The following is a 20,787-nucleotide window of genomic DNA, read 5'->3' as shown; positions in this document are numbered from 1 at the left end:
CAGTGGGGCTTGTGGGGGAGGGGATTAGGTGGTCAGAAGATGCAATTGCCAAAATGACCCATGGGCTCTTCCAGCCACACAACAAACCTGAATTTTTCTTTAAAAAAAAAAAAACAACAACTTTTTTTTTTAATGTTTATTCATTTTTTGGCAGAGACCGTGCATGAGCGAGGGAAGGGTAGAGAGAGAGTGGGAGACACAGAATCCGAAGCAGGGTCCAGGCTCCGAGCTGTCAGCACTGAGCCCAACACGGGGCCTGAACTCACAAACCATGAGATCATGACCCGAGCTGAGGTCAGCCACTTAACCGACTGAGCCACTCAGTTTCCCCTTAAGCCTGGAGATTTGTAAGCGCTGTCCGTTCTCTCCCACTGGTGTTCCTTCTGAAAAGCAATGGCATCTTTCAGAGGTGATTGGGGGATGTGATAAGATGTAAAGTCACTGCTGCCTTTAGAATCATTGAAATCAATGTCTCCTAAGGTTGCTGCTGAGTGACACTTTTTTTTTTTTTTTTTTTAATGTTTGTTTATTTTGAGAGAGAGGGAGAGCTCAGGTTGGGGAAGGGCAGAGAGAGAGGATCTGAAGCGGGCTCTGCACTGACAACACAGAGCCTGATGCGAGGCTCAGGCTCACTAACTGAGATCACGATCTGAGCCAAAATCAAGAGTCAGATGCTTAACCGACTGAGCCACCCAGGCACCCCTGAGTGACCCTTTTCTGTAGCAAACTGTCACTATGCCCCAGTAAAAGGAATTAACCACTGAAATGACCATGTTGCTTTCTCCTGCTCCTGTGTGACGGGAGACTGTCCCTGTCTTCCTGCCCCACAAACTCCAGGCTCCTTGCCATCTTTGTCATCCATAGAATAAGTTTCTTCTCCCTGAAAACAGTTTTCGTTTTGTGTTTCCTTTCATGGTAGAAGGGAACCTCTCTGGGGGATGCATCTTGCGCTCGTTCCGTATCCATCATTCCTTACCCGTCGGGCATCCTACTTTTGAGCTGCCTCCTTGTGGATGACGTAGCACACTCCCTATGAGTAGGGATGAATATTGAAATGGACTTACCTAAATGGGATGTCGGGTGGTGACAGGAGCAACAGATTATGGTGGGATTAGCCATTTTGATTTTAATTTGAAATGAATCAGGGAAGGAGTTTTACAAATAGACCAAAGGAGCTTGCCCCTTTTGCCACACCGTTCTGCCCATGGCCTACAAAATAAAACATCCTCCAGCGGATCACAGCCTGCCCTTGTCCATCTCACTGCCCAAGTTCTGGGCACCACCATTGCCAATTCCTGCCTCTCTGCCCGTTCCCTTTGCCTAAGAGACACAGCCCACCTCTTATCCATATCTGCCTCCTCTGTGAACCCTTCGATTCATCGGAACTTCACTAGTGTTTATTAATTACTCACTACTCGCCACCCAGCATATACAGCATGACTAGCTGTTAGATTCGTGTGCGCAAATGTCTTACCTCCCCAAACCAGCTATATGTGTCCAAAGGCTGACACATTTTTTTTTACCCCTTCCTACTTTTCATGTGTGCGTGTGCGTGTGCGTGTGTGTGTGTGTGTGTGTGTTTAGGAAAAGCCTGCTTACCCAAAATAAGTGCTCAGTAAGTGCTTCCTGTGGTCGCCATGGCAGTGATGGTAATGTGACTGCACCCAGCAGGAATCATTTCGGGAATTGAAATCAGCTGACTGAACCACCACTGTCGTGCGACCAACCTGCCCTCCTCCTCCTCCGTTGGGCACGCTGCTGCAGACTCCTGAACACATTGCACTGCCCCTGCCAGCCCCTACTGACTGACCACAGGTAGCATGGGAGAGAATCCCAACTTCTCCTTTGCCTCCCCTCCCCTTAGATATGCCCAGCGCCCAGCCCCTTAAGCACAGGAGCCCTTATTTTGCACAGACATTTAGTTTTCAGAGACCTATTCTCCTTTTTTTTTTTTTTTTTTTTTTAACTTCCAGACAAGGTCTTTGTGTCCTCCTCTGCAAAGTGGAAGTAAGGATGTTCCCCTCAAAGGGCTGCCACGAGAATGCAGTGTGGGCCTGTCCGGCCTTTAGCACAGTGCCCAGCAGGTGCACACGGGCAGCCCTTCAGCCACCTTACAGAGTCCTTTGTTGGCTCTCACTGCAGTTTATCTTCACAGAGCCTCTGAGATAGGCAGGACAGTAGCATATTTTCCTTTGAGGGATGAGGAAACAGGCACAAATCAGCGAGGGGTCTTCTCAAGGACCCATGATTCACGAAGGGCTGGGCCAGACCTGAGACCTTGCCATGCCTGGTCTTCCTCCCGGCAACATTCGCCTTGTGGGCAGTGGGGAGAGGGGGCAGCCTGTGCCTACGGACTGAGCCCCAGCGCCTGACTTCTGCCTACCACTCTCCTCTTAGAATGGACATGAGTTTCTGGCAGGATTTGCCCTCATTATGGTCAAGCCACCTCCTTATTCCCAGCCCTCTGGAACCTTCCCCCCTGCTTACCTCCAACAGTAGGATTTGTTCAAGGTTACCATGTATTTTTCTTGCATCCCAGTTATTCTAGAAAGTTCCAAGGTGTCTTGGGAGCTTTCATTGGCTGGGCTGGAAAACACCCAGGCAGTGATGGTGTGTTGATGCTGGAGTCAGATGGGCTACACGGGTGGTGATTTATGAAAAGCCCTGTAACCCTAGAAGCCCCTAATGGGAAGCCAAGAGAAAGGGATGAAGTGTCTTAATCCTCTCTGTAATTTCCTTATTAAGAGCGACTCTAATTAGTCTTGGGTAAAGTTACTCTTCCAAGGTGTGTGCTTTGGGGGATGTCAATGAAATTTCATGCTTCCCGGCTGAAACTTCCAAATCTGCAACCTGCCAATGTTTTCAGCTGTGAGAAAGGAACTCTGCCGGGAATTCATCATGAACTGGAAACAGGAAAGCTTGGAGAATGAAGTATCTATCCTCAGCACTGCTTCTAAAGGTCGAGGTTTCATTTACAGACCTGGAGCCATTCAGCTGGAGGAGAAAAGGCCCACTTTCCTCTGTGATCAGTGTGAGCGGTATGGAAGCATGGACTGGATGGCCCCCACTCACGAAGCAACGGCATGAAATCAACATGTAGCATTTACAAATATCGGTCATTTCTGGGAGGATTAGAAAGGAGAAAATGTGAATCAAACATTGGCTACAGACTCAGGCCTATCATTTTCGTCTGTAGGAATGGCACCATATCAGCACATCAACGTTTGAGGGGCAAGAGGAGGGTCAGGTAGCTATCGCTCTTTATCTTTCTCATTAGAAAGTGGCACAGCCACCTGCTGTTGGAGACGGCTGGCCTTAGATGGCAGGTGACTGTCCTAGACACTGTCGTAGGCCCCACTGGGATTTGCAAAAGATGCACATACCGTAAGCCTCATGCTTGAGAGGTGTATGGAAGAATTGGAGTGGGCATACAGGATACAGGCCATACAGATGCTGGACTGCCAGAGGAGCTCCCAAAGGACTGGAGAGTCAAGGCCGGTGGGGCATGGGTGGTGGGGGCTCCAGCTGAGCTTGGAGGACAGCAGCATCTGCACTGATGACTCAGAGGGGAAAGGAGGCATTTGTGATGGGGGACCACTAGTGTGAGTGCAGCCTTGAGTTTGGTACTTCACCAGCCTGAAAACATACATTTCAGTTTTGTGAAAGTCATGGGCTCAGTGGGCGCTGGCCGAGATTCCCTGAAATCTGGTGTCCGTGAGCCAAGATTGGGCAGCGGCCCCACCTGCTACCGACAGGTCAGGACGTAGCTCCGATGATGCTGCAGATGGCAAGTGACACTCTGGGCTTTCAGAATTGTACTCTGACGCAAAGGGTGACGTGGGCAACGTAGGCTGTGGCCTCTAACAGTTCAGACCTCACTATTTATACCTGTCTGCAGAGTATGTTCCAGATTTTCAAAGCTCTTGCTTCTGTTTGAGCCTTTGGTGAGATTTGGGGACTGTCACCTCCTTTAATGGGTAAGAAAACAGGTGGAGTGTTCCTGAAATCCTGTCAGTGATATGGGGTGGGATTGAGTCCCTCTGGTCCGCAGCTGAGACCCTTCTGCTACCCCACTGAGACCAGTTTGCGTGTGAGGACCAAGGCTCTTGGAGGGAGTCATTTTTAGGGCTCTGCTTTGTTTAAAAAGAAAAAATCCTTTCCTATTGCCCTTTGAGATCTATCTAAAACGTCTTTCTCTTTATGAATGCCCATATGACCTGTGCCGCCTCATCCTCCTAAACAAGGCTCATCTCTTCTTCCTTTTATCCTCCTGAGACTTTGTCACTCTGCGTACCATGTACCCCATGCTTATGTGTATGGTAGTTATGTCTGTGGTAGCATTTCCCACCAAACTAGACCGGAAACCTCAAGGTGAAGGATTAGATAGGACTCCTGTTTATTTTTTTTTATCTGCTTTGGCTCTGAGGATCATGGGGGATACAAATACCTGTCTTGCATTCAGTAGCCCCTCAATGTGTCCTTAACTGATTGAGTTCAATCTATCTAATCACAAGAGTTACAATAATAATGTTGATTGTTTCAGTTATCCAGGCTACACAAAAAAACACCCTCAAAACTTAGTGGCTTAAAACGATGATAAGTTAATTTTCCTTATTCTGTGGGTCAGGAATTTGGGAAATTGGGTTAGGTGGCTTCCCTCACTTGGCTACATTCAGCTGGTCGCTGGGCTAGGGTTAGAAGTTGCTAGGAGCCTTCACTCCTACATCTGGTAGCCCCCATGAAGGGCCTCGTCCTTTGGTGGCTGCGCCCAAGCTTCTTTCCAGCATGATGGCTCACTGCCCTAGAGAGCACAGAAACAGAAACTGCCAGACCTCTTTTTTTTTTTTTTTAATTTTTTTTTCAACGTTTTTTATTTATTTTTGGGACAGAGAGAGACAGAGCATGAACGGGGGAGGGGCAGAGAGAGAGGGAGACACAGAATCAGAAACAGGCTCCAGGCTCCGAGCCATCAGCCCAGAGCCCGACGCGGGGCTCGAACCCACGGACTGCGAGATCGTGACCTGGCTGAAGTCGGACGCTTAACCGACTGCGCCACCCAGGCGCCCCAAGACCTCTTAAGATTAGATCCAGAACTAGCACAGTTCTGGCATCACTTCTGTGTATTTTGCCCAAAGCAAGCCACAGGCCATCCCAGGTTCAAGGGGAGGGAAACAAACTTCACTTTTCGATGGGAGGAGCATGCCCATCAAGGAAAGGGAGAATCAGTGGGACCATCTTTGGAGACCATCTACCAGTCATGAAAGCAGTTAATACTGAGCTTTCACTGTTGTCAGGTACTAAAACTGAGTGTTTTTATGCATTATGTTGAATCCTCATAACAGTTTGATGGGGGAAATGCTAGTATCATTTCCATTTTATAAATGAAGAAACTGAGGCTTCCAAAGTTAATGACTCTCCTTTGAGAGGAATGGACGTGAGTCAAGGAAGTCCAGTTTAGAACCCCTTCTTGGGCAAAGAGACAACCTTGGTGGAACTCGTAGGCAAGCTTGGAATTCTTTTGTGTGTGTAGCTTTGTGTTTCTTACTGTGGGGAATAAAAAAGTATAAACCGTGTCTGGTAAACAAGGCTGAAACAAACAAAATGAGTAGAGACACATATGCCAATAATGAGTTAAACTGTATGTGCCAGGCAGTAAATGGTAGTGAAATTTGGAAGAAAGAGGGAATGTAGGTATCTTGAAGGAGTTAGGGAGTTGGGGCTTCTGCTGGTCCTTGGTTTGGATCCTTTGGATGGTCTACTGGTCCTTGGGACGTTGGGTAGGTTTAAGTAGCATGAACCACAGCATCAGGACTGGAAGATGCTAGTGCTCACAGGTGAATCAGGCAGATGGAGAACAGGCTGGGTCCTAACTCCAGAGAGCTGAGAGAGGCTGTGGAGGAATTGAGACTTCCTGAGGCAGCCTAGAAGGGTCCCCTTGCAGTGGAGCCTCTGATTTTCTGGCTGGAAAGGATCCTTCCAGGCTTTGAGTTCCTTGAATTCAGAGTCTATGGCTTGTCCACTTCTGTTTTCTCCTAGACAAGCTCAGTGCCAGGCAAAGAATTGCACTCAGCCAATGTACAGCAAAAGAGTGATCTTAGAGGCCCTTGTCCAACCTGCACTTTCAAAGATGAGAAAACCTGGGTTGATAGGCCAGGCGATCCTCCCAAGGTGGGGAGGGCCATGACCACAGCAGAAATCCTCTGACTTCCCAGCCTGGATGGAGGTTAAGAGTTTAGGTTCTGGAGTCAGACTGCTCTGTTTCTTATGAGCTAAATAACCTTGGGCACGTTTCTTAACCCGTCCACACCACAGTTTCTTCATTTGAGAAATGGGTATATTAACTCCTACTGGGGAGAGGTGCTATGAGGATTAAATGAGGTAACTTGGGTGAGGCACTGAGAATGGTGCTGGGCTGTTAGCCTTGCATAAATGATAGCAGTCACTAGGGCCCCCCCCCCACTCTCGTATAGAGGTGGGGGCAGCTCTGTGCCTGTGCCTGCGTATTTGCTATTATGTTCTTCCTCAGAGTATCTTGCCTCCAAAGTCAATTTTGAAAACATTGTAGATTTCTGGCCACCAGTCCATCAAAACTCAAGAAATGGCAGAATCACTGCTTCCTTTGTGCAGACGTCCCTCCCACACCTGGAGGGGTTCCACAGTAGCTCAGTCTCTGTAACCTTCACCCCCCTGGCCTTGGGAGCACTCTGAGGCCATGGGCTGTGAGAGGCAGCCTGGCATCCTGGACCAGGGGTCCCAGGCTTGGTTGTGCTGTGTGACTGCAGCGAGTCCTTCAGCAAATGAGCTGTTCTGACCCACCATGCAGGGTGGTTGGGAAAATTACTCTAGCACAGCACCAGTCACATATCAGGGACTAATAAACAGTAGCCTGACTCATTATTGATGGTATGCTCTGAGATTTGCAACTTTGGGGACTGCTTGCTCACCGGCACGTGCTGCTTGTACGTTGGACTGACTACATTGTAGCCCCACTATGCGCAGATCTTGGTTCTGGGAAGGGGACCGTGTATTTGGGTTTTACCCAAACAGCCCGTCCGTTCTCGGAAGCAGCTTGTGATCACGTGAGTTGTGCTGCAACCGAAGGCCTTGGCTGTCTTTTGCCTCAGACAGGATCTCCTCTACTCCCACTCAGCAAAATCAGGATGGTCCTTGATCTCAGGGCTTCTGAGCAAAGAACGTTCACAGCCCCCATCAGCCCCCCATCCCAGGTGTCCGCACACCAGCAGGCTCGTCCGTAGCTCAGCTCAGTCAGCCATACTTCAGGGTGTACTTTATACTTCTGTGGAAATACCCTAATCGGAGCTGAGCTGAAGGTCCAGAGACTTCCCTGTGGCTGTAAGGACCCAAGCCCCCTTCTACAGAGGCGACGAGGTCCGAATCTCCGATGTGGGCAGGAAGCAGAGAGGGCCAGGGCTTTGCATGACTAGCCCGTGTCTCTCATTGAGGCTCCTCTCAGGAAGATGCAGGTTAACTTGAAAATTTTTCCCTTGATTTTTCAGGGCTACCAGCCAGGAATTCACACTTAAACCAGATGCCCAATGGGCGACTCTATAGTTGTCTTGTGAGCATGGGCCCAACCTGGCTGGTAGGTTGTAATGTTGGACATAGTGTGACAACAGGACACTCTGTCCTCCCTGGTCCGTGCTTGCTCTACCCCACCCCATACCTCCCTTCTTTAGACCCAGAGATCCCCCCCCCACCTTGCTGATACCTCAGTAATAGGGGTCTGAGCTCAGAAACAACAATATTGTCATTTATAACAAATATGTGTTGAGCATTTACCATATATGGTATATATCACATGTGTGTATCCCAAATACACACATAAACACGTATGGCCTAGTACTGGCTAGGCACAGGGGCCAGAATATCATAGAGATATTCATTCAATACCTGTTTAGCATGTGTCTATTACATGTAAGGTACTGTCCTTAGTGTTGCAGCATTGTACAAAATAGTGGGGAATCCCAACCCTCATAGAGCTTACATTCAAGTAGGGGGAGAAGGGCAATAAGCAGATTGAAAAATCCATGATGAAAGAAAGGAGAACAACAAAGCAAGGGAAGGTAGAAGTGGAGTTCTGGGAAAGAATGTTTGTTTGTTTGTTTGTTTGTTTGTTTGTTTGTTTGTTGTAATCTGGGGTAATGCCAGAAGCCTCTCTGATAAATTATAATAACAGAGCAGAGCCTTTAAGGAAGGGAAGTAGTGAGACATTTACTTGGGGGAGGAGTGTTCCAGACAGAAGGAAGAGCTGGTGCAAAGGCCCTGGGGCAGGAGTGTGCCTGGCTTTTCTGAGGAACAGTGAGGAGGCCAGCACGGCTGGAGCAGAGTGAGCCAAAAGGAGGGTAGGAGGAGATGGGAGTCAGAAGGACAGCAGGCACTCACCTGGCCATGCTAGGAAAGAAAGAACATAGTCACATAAAAACTTAGGTACCTGAGAAAAGCAGGATGTGGTAAGTACACACAGAGTGGCACAGACACTTTTAAAACACCCAGAGAAGAGAGCATCCTCTCTGGGCTGGGGTGGTCAAGAAAGGCCTCCTGCGAGACGAAAGGCTTGATGAGAGGAAGGGCAGCATGGCCAGGTGGGGGTGAGGATGTTCCAGGCAGGAGAGATGTGGAGGAAGCTAATGGACAATAAAGCTGAACCCAGAAGTGGGGCCGTGTTTAGAGGGCCTCAGATGGCAGATGAGGCTGTGAAAAGTCCGTGCGGGCCTGGCTGTCCAGGGTTCGATCCCACCAAGCAGGCAGCTTGGCCCAGCCTGGTGGAGATTCTGGCTCTCCAGAGCGTCTCAAACCCTGCCTCGGGTTCAACCCTGCTGTTGCTGACTCAGACTTTCCTGTATCCCTTCCAGTGATGACTATCACTCTGCCAGGGGCACAAACCAGGTCCCCTCCCAGCCACAGACACCCTCCCTGGACATAAATCTCTGAGGTCTGCAGGAATGCTCTTTCTGGAACCACTGGAATCCCACAGGAAGGGGGTGGGCAGCTATTATGAAAAGTGTTACTCAGCTTCTGGACTGAAAAGGCACGCGAGAGTTCAAGATAAGGACCTCCAACTCCAAGGCATGCTTATCTGCCAGCCACCCTGAGACCAGCTCACCTCCTTCCTTCCATCAGCAATTAGCCACGTGTGAGAGAAGCGGGGAGGCACTGTTGCCATAAAACAAGGAGAAGGGATTACCTGCCAGTGCCATTTGGCTTAGAGATGCATTATTACATAAAACACTCCGGAGGAGTTTGAAGCTCCCCCCAGGCTAATGCTGACATCCTTACGTTGGTAACTCTAGAGCTGAGTATTGTTTTACTTGCCATCTTTCAAAAGAGGGAGAAATATACCCACGTTGTTATTCAGCCTGGTAATAATACTAGGAAACAGCAGCAACTTCTAAACCTTATTTCTGCGGGCAGGACATCGTGGGGCTATTGTTCCTTCGTAGGCCACCCTTCAACCTCCAGAAACTGGTCTGGGTTATGATCAGATTACAGGCAGGATTAAGAGGCCTTTGGGGGTGGGAGGGAACGTCTTAAAACATGGCAGCCTCGCTCTGGCAAAGAGGAAATGACCCTAGACTTCAAATCCAGACACCTGTGTGACCTCTGGTTTCGGTGCCGGTTGGCTTTGGTCAAATTACTGAGACTCTTCAGACCTTAGTTTTATCATCTTAAAATAATAAATGGGGGCAGGTATTAGCTAATACTGTGGTGTAATCATTTTGCAACCTGTAAGTGTATCAAATCAATACGGTTGTGCACATTATATTTACACAATGTCATATATCAGTTGTATCTCAGTAAAGCAGGGGGGGAGATGGGGACAGGGTGACCGTTACCATCTGCTAGAGCTGCTTCAAGGTTCAGATGGGAAGATGTTTATGAATGCCTGGCACAGGGACCTCAGTGTGCCAGTTTCCTTCCAGCGTCAGCTGGGGACTCAAGGGGAGCAGTCGGGTGTGGTAGTCACTGGCCGGAGGCCCTTCCTCTATATTTATCTTCTTTATAAGCCAATTATACTGTTGGTATAATTTTGAGGGAAAAAAAATTCAGGAGGCTACATAGCACTTAAAATTCTTTTTGAAGAAAAAGCCTACTGGCAGCCAATGCCAAATTATTGAAGTTCCCAGACAAGGGAGTGAATGTCGGGTCTTGGCAAAGTGGGGTGGGGAATTTCTGAGTGTGATATTTGAATAAAGAAATCTAAACTAGGGGGAAAAAAAAAAAAAGCTTCCCCAGATCTTATCGTCATACAATGAAGAGTTGTATAAAAACTGTTTGTCCCCGGTGCATGTTTACTTACCAGTGGGCAGGATATCTTGCTGGGCAAAAGTTCAAACTCCTGTTAGCTCCAAGTGATCTGTCAATTTAAAATGAACTGACTTCAGAAGAGGCTCGAAAATGATTTGACCCACAGATGCTCCTGCCTCCCAGATGCCCCCCAGTATTCACCACTGTTGTTGGGGATAGGGAAGAAATAGCCTGGAAAGATGAAGTGAAGGCATCGTGGTTACCAGCCTCCCTCCCGAATACGTACACTCTCACATACAAACACACTTTTTCCAGATATTTCCGTGTGACTAATGTTCTTGTTCCATTACATCAAGCTTCCAGGCTTAGCCATACTTTATAACGATAAACAGAGCTGCTCTGCCGACTCCAAACAGTGAAATGAAAAATAGAACATTTATTTTGATTTTTTTTTAAATGCCAATTCACTTTGAATTTTTGTACTTTTCACTGTAGCCACCATGAACATCTTCAAACTGAGAACTAGATCTTACTAATCGACGTTTGAAGTGCCAACACAGTTCCTGGCGTTGAGCACATATTCAAAAAAGACTTTCAAGTGCAGTCTATCTACTTCTTTAGGCGCCGTTTCTGCTGTGAAAATGCAGTTTCACGTGGTGGTAAGATCATGACCTTGCTTGAAATCCCACCTTTCTTTTGACTGGTTGTGTGATTTTGGCCATGCTACTTGACATCCCGGTGTTTCAGGTTCTTCATCTGCCAAATGAAAATAACCGTAACTAATAAGGCTCATTTTGAGGATTTAGATGAATGACTGTAAGGTGATGTCTGTAATGTAAAGTATAGGGCACACAAAATTTGCTATGATTTTTATTACCATCCTCGGCAAGTTTACTGTTCCTTGTTTTCCCACCTCCAGTTTCTCTGCGCCTCTCACAAGTTCCAGAGAGCTTGGAACCCAGTTAGCAGGGTTGCCGCCATTTTCATTTGGCATTGCACTTGACTTGGGGCTTCAGGCTCCCACACTGATGTTCCAAACAGTTGCCAAGTAAACCTCCACCAAGCCTGTCTCTTTTATCGCTACTACGTTTTTCTGGCTGTATTATTGGCTCATGTCATTAAAAAAAAAAAAAAAACGGGTGCCTAGCTGGCTCAGTCAATAGAGCATGTGACTCTTGATTTTGGGGTTGTGAGTTCAAGGCCCACATTGGGCATAGAGCTTACTTCAAAAAGCAAAAACGAAACAAAACAATAAAACCAAACTTAAAAGACAAAAAGCAAAAAACAATTCTGCTCCCAGGGTCTAAGTTCGATCTCTGGATTGGATTGGCTCAGTCTTCCTCTTCTGGACACCTGCTCTAGCTAACATCCTTTAAAGTATCTTTTATTTATTGTTTATTCAAGAAACGGGATGATAAGTTTTGGAGATGAAGCCCTTTTGCTTAGACCTGAGGCTCCACTTGCTAGTTCCCTCTGATCACTACTGAGCAAGGAGGAGGATGTGTGGGGTCTCACCACCATCTACTGTCATTGGGTTCTTCATCGGTCTCCCTGGCATCCTAGATCTATTCTTCCACCACCTGAGTTGATTGCGGTTACGTTTCTGGGCTACCATGCATATAGGCCCACGCTGTTTCTAGAATTGCCGTGTTTACCTGCTGAGGGTAGGACATTTGATTGGGGCTAGCGTCTCAGAAAATCTGACTTCTCAGCCATGGCTGGAAGCTCTGTGAAGGCTGGCCCTTGTGTCTTGTGTATCTTTGCTGTGTTCTGAGCCGACACAGCCTCTGGCTCCCAGTGGGTGCCCAGGGAATGTTAAGTGAGCTTTGAAGGATGAGTAGGATGGTCCCTGGGAGAAGTGGGGAGCTCGGAGCATTCCAGGAAGAAGTTTCCACACGAAGGAGGAGCCCAAGCAGGCAGGAAGCAGGGATCACGAATGGTGGATGGCAAGCCGACTGCAGTTCAGTGACCTACTGCAGTGAGGGGAGGACAGACAGCAGCCGCTGACTGTGTGCTGAGTACCTTAGCGTAGTGCTGTCTCCTTGGCTTCTGGTTAGAGTCACTCGGGCTACTTTAAAACGTACCCCCTCATGGCTTCACCTTAGTCTGGTTAAAACTGAATCCCTGCGGGTGGAGCCTGGAAGGTTCTGGGGATGGGCTGAGAACCGCCAGGACACTTTGCAGAAAGGCAAGAGTCCCACACCCAGGAGGCCGTTTTCACAATAAACTGGTAACAGTCTCGGGGAAATGGCAAAATCTGCCTCTAGAGCCTTCCAGTCTGGAGCTTAGGATTCCAGCGTGAACCCTAGAAAGAGGAGTAAAAATCAATGAGAGAGATCGGTCAATGACAAAGAATAAATGATAAGGGCTAGAAACCACTGGGGCAGGCAGTGCTAACGACTTACTAAGACTTCGCCTGCCCCTGCTCTCCCTTAATTGTAACCCTTGCACTCTGAAAATTGCTGACTTCCTGAATGCTTGCAAACTGACTAATCTCAATTTTAAATGTAGTTCAGACTTTACCCTATATCTAGGTCACAGCGAAAGCACCATATATCCCAGGAGTGAGAAGCCAGCAGGCTCATTAGGGTACTGTTTATATTTCTACTATTCAAAATAAATCATTTAGTATAACCGTCACATCCTGACTTTTTGAAGATCGTTTCTTCTCATGAGTAAGTGAGGCAAAGCATTCGTTTCATATATAGGGTTGCATTCCTCAGGCCTTCAGGTTCATAGTGTGGAATCAGTCTCGGGCGTTTCTCATATTGGTACCAGTAACTGTGCCGTAGGGTTTAAGGTAACAAATAATTACCTTTGATCGTAGAATACTGGGGATGCCCATGTCCTGTGTAAGAATTTTAAAGCAGTATTAAAACAAACAGAATGCTTTTCATGCGGGACTTGTTCCGTTCATCTTTCTTTCCGTAAGTCACTACCCGGTGCTTGGGCTTTCGATAAATCAGACCCACTTAGTAGAGAACATGTCCCCTCTTGGGTTTTAAAGAGAGAAACTCACCTGTGCCTATTTCTCCCTACACCTGTTGGAACTCTGCTCACATCCATGCCGACTTCTAGAGGAAAGGCTGGAAAATGTAGAACGCGGGAGGTGACAGCATTTGCAGGACTGGAGGAATCTGGGCACATAGTCTAGGACGGGCTTTACAGGTACTGTCCTGAGTAACCATGAAGGCACTGACGACCTTGCGTTTGTTTACTAAGCTAACTGCCTGGTCGCAAATAATAGCTGTTTTGCTTAACGTGGAATGAACGACATCGTCCTGAAGTGTTTCCTCGCAAATACCTTTCCATATGCATCATGGCAAACGGTAGGTCAGTTTACATTACACTGTTTATAGTTCTGTTTAAAATTCTACAACTACGGTGCACTGCTGGCAATCCGGTGTAGAAAAAGCCAGTCTGCCGTTTTAACACTTCAGCTCAAACCCTCTTGTTTTCTACCCTACGGACATTATATAAGCTTTTCTTTTCTGTGGCTGATTTTTAGTTACCACAATATCTGACTTCTGTATCGCAGGGTGCAATATAATTTGATGTGGCAGCCCCCTTTCTAGGGATCTCACTTGTTTTGTTGTTTGTCTCATTTTTTAATATGCGAGTTCTATGTAAGCTCCAAAAGCTGACGACTGTGAATACTGGCCAGCTGAAAATAGGTCAGTGTGAAAAGGACAAGTCAGAATGGGTCAATGAACAGCGTCGTAAGGACCCGTACCTGTGGGTCTTTGTAGCATGTGGATCTCATCAAACCCTCTGACTCAGGCTGTAGCTTCCGTGGCTGACCCACATTCTGGCTCTGCGAGTTCCCTTTTCCTGTTCACTTCTTACCTCCAATGTCCTAGTCCCCCCTAAAAGAAGGTTGCCCCCCCATTTTTAAATTCTTATTAAGGGAAGGAAAAAGGTTTTTTTCTGACTGTTTACTGCCTGCAAAAGTTGGGCTTTTTCAAAAGGGACATTGGTAAGAAGAGAAAACAAACAGAAGTAAGCAGGAGAGGTTAGAGTCCGAGATTCTGTTCCAACTTTAAATAAGCTCTAACCACAGAGTCAAATGGCCAGCCAGGCTTAAGAGGTCCACATGCCAGCCTACAGTTCTGTTCTGTTTTCCTCTGGAGAACGAGGGCCAGGGCCCTCCATCTCCATCTTCAAGGCCCAGGTATCCCTTTCTTGGTCCTTCTATTAAGTTTCGACCATCAGCACAGAGTCTTAAAGGCAGGTGTAAACAGAGAGAGAGAATGGCACGGTAGTTGCAGGGTTAGGGAAGACAGTGAGGATATACTCACCTGACCAGAGAGGGGGGAAGGAAGAGGGGTTGGGTAGGTAGGCTGGGACCAGATGACAGAGGGCCATAGATCCTACTGTGAAAAAAGGCTGCCTCGGTGGATGACATGGGGCAGAGCAGCTCCACAGAGCAGTGGAGGAGTATACTGTTCCCCAAGAGGAGTGCGAGGAGAATACTGTTAAGTCACCAGTGGGAGAAGAAATCTCCTTCTCCAAGGGGGACTTCTGTCCATCTTACAGAATGTCAGAGGCAAGAGGCAGGGGTTCACTCCCAGAAGCTCAGCTGTAGAGACCCTCTCCTGATTCCCCCAGGTTAGGCAGTGTGGTTACTCCGACCTGACTGTGGGCCTTTCCATGGACACTGCTTCATGGACAGGCACTGCCCTCGTCAGCGTTTTGATTTTCAGACATCATATGCCAGCACAGCTGTGTTGTGTGTACCGTTTTTTAATAGGAGAACATGGTAAAGTTTTAGAAACCATATTGGCCTCTCTCGAGTCACCTGCCTCTTTACGCCCTTCAGAATTGTGGTGGTTTTCCTGAGAGTCCCTCTCTTGGTTTTATAACTTCATTCTAAACTCACAAGGCAACTCTACATCCAGATTAAACACGTGAAGTGGGAAAACCTTGTGGGGCCTTCAGAAACACATTTTTTGAAAGGTGTTCTGTAAATAGGGGATTACTACTGCTCCTGTGCCAAAACCATGTTAAATAAAACAGTTTCAGATCTGTACTTTTACTGACCCAGAGCCCTCTTTCATCACAATTATGTCCTTAATCTGTTCTAGGATCATTGCCATAATCTTATCGCTCTAATTATAGCCCCCAAAAATGTGAAATATGTTATATAACCCAGAGCTTGTTTGGACTTCTTATAGACATGCTTATATGGCAAGAAAAACAACTTTCAGTCCAACAGTGGAGGGTAAGAGTCATACATGCGGTAATTATTCCAGTGTTTTGTTTTTTTTTTTTTTTGAAGTAACATTAGAAATGCCCAGTTGATCTCCTTTTTGATATGTTACATTGAAATGTTTTAACTCAAGGGGCAATTACATAGTGTACCTTCCACTAGAGATCTGTGGCGCTCAAGGTGATGGTTGCCTGGAAGGCACTATGCTAAATAATGGAAGCATCCACCGAACTTCTTTTAATTAAAAAAAAAAAAAAAAAGGGAGACCCAGTTGTGTGGATGGGTGGTGGGGATGTGGTGCGGGTGGGAGGCACAGAGCGGGGCTGGAGGCACCTGTGATGATCATTCAGAGAAAGGAAGGTGACAGAAATGTTCTGTTAATTCTGACTGCTCCCCTGTATTTTCATCATGGAGCTCCACATGGAAGGAATAAGAAAGGAATTTGTTTCCACATCCATGAATCATTACAGCTCTTATCAATTTGTCTGAAAATGTGGGTGTTTTTGTGAGTGAAATAGAAACTTTTTGTGTCGGAGTGGTTCATGTATCCTGGCTGTAGCCACTTCCCGGCAGATGCAGAATTTCAAAGTGGGGAAGACCCTCCTGTGAAGAGAGGATGGCGAGTGTCTGGGTCCACTGGCTTGAGTGTCCTGAACGCAGCAGCGATGGGTGACATCATGGGCTCTGTCCTCGTTAAGGCTTTAAGCCAGCTACCCTAGGCCTGAGGCCAAAATACACGTCTCTCATTTTGGTCACCAGCTATGCACATTAAATTCTTTTCCATACAGGCGGTGTAGACCGGAGAGTCTCCAACACCCTGGTCTAGAGACCAAGGATAAGAGAGAAGGGTAACGTGGTGCTTAGTGGTACAAATATTTGGTAGATATTTGTTGAATGAATGAGTGAATGAGAAAATCTGGGCTTGGTCCTTAAGGCATTGACGTTCTCATTTAGCATGGAAGCTTTAGCTACATGAAATAATGAAAGGGCACTTTAAGTCCCGATTACATAACATCAAGGAGGCAGAATGGCAATGTTTGAATTCTGAGATGGGCAGTGGAGGAATCTACAGGCCAGGGGATCAGCACGAATGGAGTCTCAAAGGCAGCTGTAAACAGAGAGAGAAAATGGGACGGTAGTTTCAGGGTTAGGGAAGAGAGTGAGGGTATACTCACCTGACCAGAGAGGGGGAAATGAAGGGGGGTTGGGTAGGTAGGCTGGGACCAGATGACGGAGGGCCATAGATCCTACTGTGAAAAGAGGCTGCCTTGGTGGATGACATGGGGCAGAGCAGCTCCACAGAGCAGTCTTCCCCAAGAGTGGCCCACAGAACTTCAGCTTCACATCAAAATCACCTGATGAGGCAGAAGGTCTGGGCTGAGTCCCAGGTGATTTTTTTAACAAGCCTTCTAGGGGATTCTTCTATGCATTAAAGTTTGAGAATCTCAGCTTTGGCTTTCTTTGATATACATATCACACTGAAAGATGGAAAAACGTAAGCATGTGGGGTATATTCTTTCATAATTAAAAAACTTTAATTCGGCTTCATTGTGGAGTCTTCTTGGTTAGGGTTGCTATGTGGCTGGTTGGAAACTGAAAGGAAGTGGGAGAATCAACTCTTCATCTACAGCAGCAACAGTAGAGCACTGATCTTGGGGCATCACCTTGGGCATGACTCCTTCAGAAATCCTTTTGTAAATACCATCTTATAAGCAAGGACTTAGATGGGATTCACGAGGTGTTCCACATTCTCAGTCTATTTCTGGTAATAAGTGAACCTCGTTAGAACAACCCTACTTCCAATATCATCTGCCAGTTAACAAGCCACTCTTGAGAGCTCCCCATGGGCCTGACACTGAGCCTTCTGCCGCTTTCCTCAACTCAGCACTGAAGGACCATGCTCAGCCTTGTTCTCTGTCCCTTCTCCTGCAGTGGATTCTTCTTGGGTCAGGAGAGATGTATCTGATATCCATGAACTATTTGAGGGAGAAATCCTGTGGCATTTGTTTTTCTGGGAGACCCAGCCTTCCTGACTGTATTTATCCCTCGTTAGAGTAAGTTTCAAGGCACACGAATAGATTGATTCAGATGAGCCGATGGGCAAGGGCTCTCACTGAAGCTGTGCTCCTCGTCTGAATCACTCTTTGCTATACTGTTTTCTAAAACCTCAGAAAAAAGAGTGTAGAAATCTCCTCTCCAGTTGGCCAAAGGGACCAAGCACTTGAACTTGACAAGATTTTGTTAGGGGTTGATAAATACCACAGATAACTGGTGATGCGCATGCTCTTTTATAGAGTGATGAAGATCCACGGCTGAAACAAGAATAAGGCAAAACACGTGTCATGGAAGACATTTTGGGAAGTCACTGCACCCTCTGCCCACCCAGCAGGCCACCGAGCTCACAGTGCCATGTGGTCAGTGCAAGGTCAATGCGATGTAGTTGGCACATCCTGGCTAACTTGCCAAGTTAGAGGTCACCATAGTGCTCAGGCCATTAAGCACATTTTAGATGCTCAATGTTTGAGAAGCTATACATTTCAGAACACTCAAGTGGACTGGGTCCAACTTGACAATGTTGGTTGTTTCACTCATTCAAGGCTTTAAATCAAAGTGGTCCCCTTTCTCCCCTCTCTTATTTACTTAATCATTAACTCATTTATTTTTGAGTGAGCATGGTAAATGACTCAAAAACAAAACTTGGGGAAAAAATTTTCAAGAGAGAAGATATCTTGGCCTGAAAAAATCCCATCAAAGCATTTCCACTTTGATTGCTGACCTCTGACCTGCATACAGAAAGTTTGCTGTCAAGTGCCAAGCAAATCCTGGAAAATTGAACTTGATTTTGAAATGTTGTTCTCTCTCAGTTTCACCAAGACCAGCTGGGTAGCTCATTAAATGTAAAAAAAAGTGCTTTGAACATTGGAAGGCCAACGTATGTGTTAACTATTATCAACAGTCATAAAATCAGTGTCTTAATTGAACTCCTTCTGCACCGTGGACAGGAACTCCACAGATGGATGCACCTGCCCACCGCAGTAAGGTTTGGCACCTTGCTCAGGGGCACATGGGGGAAACCAGGACAATTAGGTTCTATTTTCTGTTCTGTTTCTGACTAGCTGTAGTCAGGGCTGCTGGATGGTGATTCATTTGAGCCTTATTTTCTCCATCTGTGAAATGGGGACAACAGTCCTTACCTGCTTCATTCATTCATTGTCCTCAGGCTTAAACAGCATTTTGTAGAGCCCTGAGGGTGTTAGTAAAATGGAAAAGTCTTCCTGTGTGTTCTTTCTGTATTTTGTATTCCGCCATCAGCTTCCCACTTCCAAGGATTCCTCACCTCCAGCCAGGGCCCACATGGTGTTCACTGCATTCAGTGACTTGCCAGCGCCTCCCACCAAACAGATGGCTTTCTGAGCAAGGGCCTCAGTCTCCACACAGAGGGCAGGGCCAGGGGCAAGTTCACCCAGGGTAGGGAATCTGCCCAGTGGTCCTCGACCCTATTCTTCCCTAACATTTGGCCTTTCTCCAGGAAGAGGCAGGTGATAGCTGGAAGTGATCTGCTCTGCATGGGGGTTTTGGTGGTGGTGAAGGAAACCAGCATCTGAGAGGTGAGCCTTTCCTTTGGGTAGGAAATGCACTGGGCTTTGAATGCAAAAGGGGCCTGGTCAGGGCACTCAGAGCCTTCTCCAACTGGGGGAATGGTGCTCATCCTACAAGACCCATCTCCGAGTGACTCCTGCCTTCTTCCTTCTCCTTCCCAGAGAAAATGCACTCTCCTCTTTCACACGTCCACATGACACAAATCACACAGTGTAATCATTGGGCCTGTGTTATATGGCTCTCCAGTGAAGCCTGGTCTCTCACCTGTATGGGAGGAACTCAGTGAAGTTCTAAAAACAGGTTAGTTGGTTCTTCCTTGCAGTCTAGAGTCCCGAAGACCTTCCTTGGCGGTCCCCTGATAGAGATGACTTGACCTTGACAGAGTTAGAAGGTCAAGAAGAAGACACAGGCCCTTCTTTCCCCTTCTGGACTGAGCTTGGGGCAGGAAAGCCGGTCCAGGCCCATCCTTCCTGGTGTCTTCTCCTTATCCGGTCCCCGGCCCTTTTTAGTGTCTCCAGGGGCCTCAGGGTTTCTGTCTAGAAGCTTCCCAAGCAGTGACTAGTTGCAGAATGGGCTCAGAGTGTGATGGAAGCCCCTGCCCTTGGATTAGTGCCATCCAGGCTTCTTTCCAGTCCTGATGATGCCTGTAGCCAGGCCTCACTGAGGCCTACAGGTCCATTAAGCCTCTGTTGACTTAAAGTGGTCTGAGATAGGGTGAGATGGGAAATCATGTACCAGATGGTGCAGAGCCCTTTACACACACAGTTTGCAATGAACTATGAGCCCAGACCAGAGTCCGGGCCTTGAGGAGCCATGCTGGTTTAAGCCTGAACTGTTCCTGAGGAGCACTCTGGCAAGAGGGAAGCATCTGTAGGTTATATACCTGTTGCAGGAAATCCCTTCTGGTTTCCTGAAAGCTGTGGGAAAGTCTTCTCACTTGATTCCATCTGGGTCACCAAGGGTTGAGGGACCTAACCTCCACTTTTCTACTGAGTCCTAAGTCCCATCTGTTCTAGGTGACGTATCTTAATCTCCCTCGTTGGTTTCCCTCTGTCCAATTCCTCCTGCTTTACCCCCACTTAGGTCTTGAGGACACACTATTTCATGTTCTGCGGTTAATTTCTTGTGATATGCGTTTCCCCTTCATAACTATAAGGCCCCTGGGGCAAAGACCAGGCCCTTCAGCACAGTGCCAGCCTCAAATGCCATTGTCACAGCCAGTGAAGGCTGTAGGGGAAAACCAGGCCTCTGGACCAGTGGGAAACTTTAAGCCCTGTGGCCTTGGGGGGTTGGCATTTCCTACATTGGCCTTTTGCTGTTCACTCAGCTGCCCTGTTCACAGGGTGGCTTAGGTGAGCTCATGGCCCACATCTATAAAGTCACTTCCTTTAAGTCATGTTTACCTTTCACAAGAAAAGGGCCAAAGCAGGAAAGCTTTACAAGCACCACCACCAAGACTCTAACCCTGATAATTTCTTTTTTTTTTAATATTTATTTATTTATTAATTCATTCATTCATTCATTCAATATATGAAATTTATTGTCAAATTGGTTTCCATACAACACCCAGTGCTCATCCCAAAAGGTGCCCTCCTCAATACCCATAACCCACCCTCCCCTCCCTCCCACCCCCCATCAACCCTCAGTTTGTTCTCAGTTTTTAAGAGTCTCTTATGCTTTGGCTCTCTCCCACTCTAACCTCTTTTTTTTTT

General features: G+C 47.1%; 1 protein-coding gene across 2 annotated transcripts in view; it reads left to right on the top strand.

Annotated features, from left to right (window-relative positions):
- The window catches only part of PRKCE (protein kinase C epsilon), a 501,657-nt gene that overhangs the window by 366,229 nt on the left and 114,641 nt on the right, over positions 1-20,787 (top strand). The window lies entirely within an intron of this gene.

The sequence above is a fragment of the Herpailurus yagouaroundi genome, unplaced genomic scaffold (genome assembly GCF_014898765.1).
Source record: "Herpailurus yagouaroundi ecotype Mexico unplaced genomic scaffold, PumYag 210, whole genome shotgun sequence".
In the NCBI taxonomy this organism is placed as follows: domain Eukaryota; kingdom Metazoa; phylum Chordata; class Mammalia; order Carnivora; family Felidae; genus Herpailurus; species Herpailurus yagouaroundi.
This window is presented reverse-complemented; position numbering and strand designations above follow the sequence as displayed.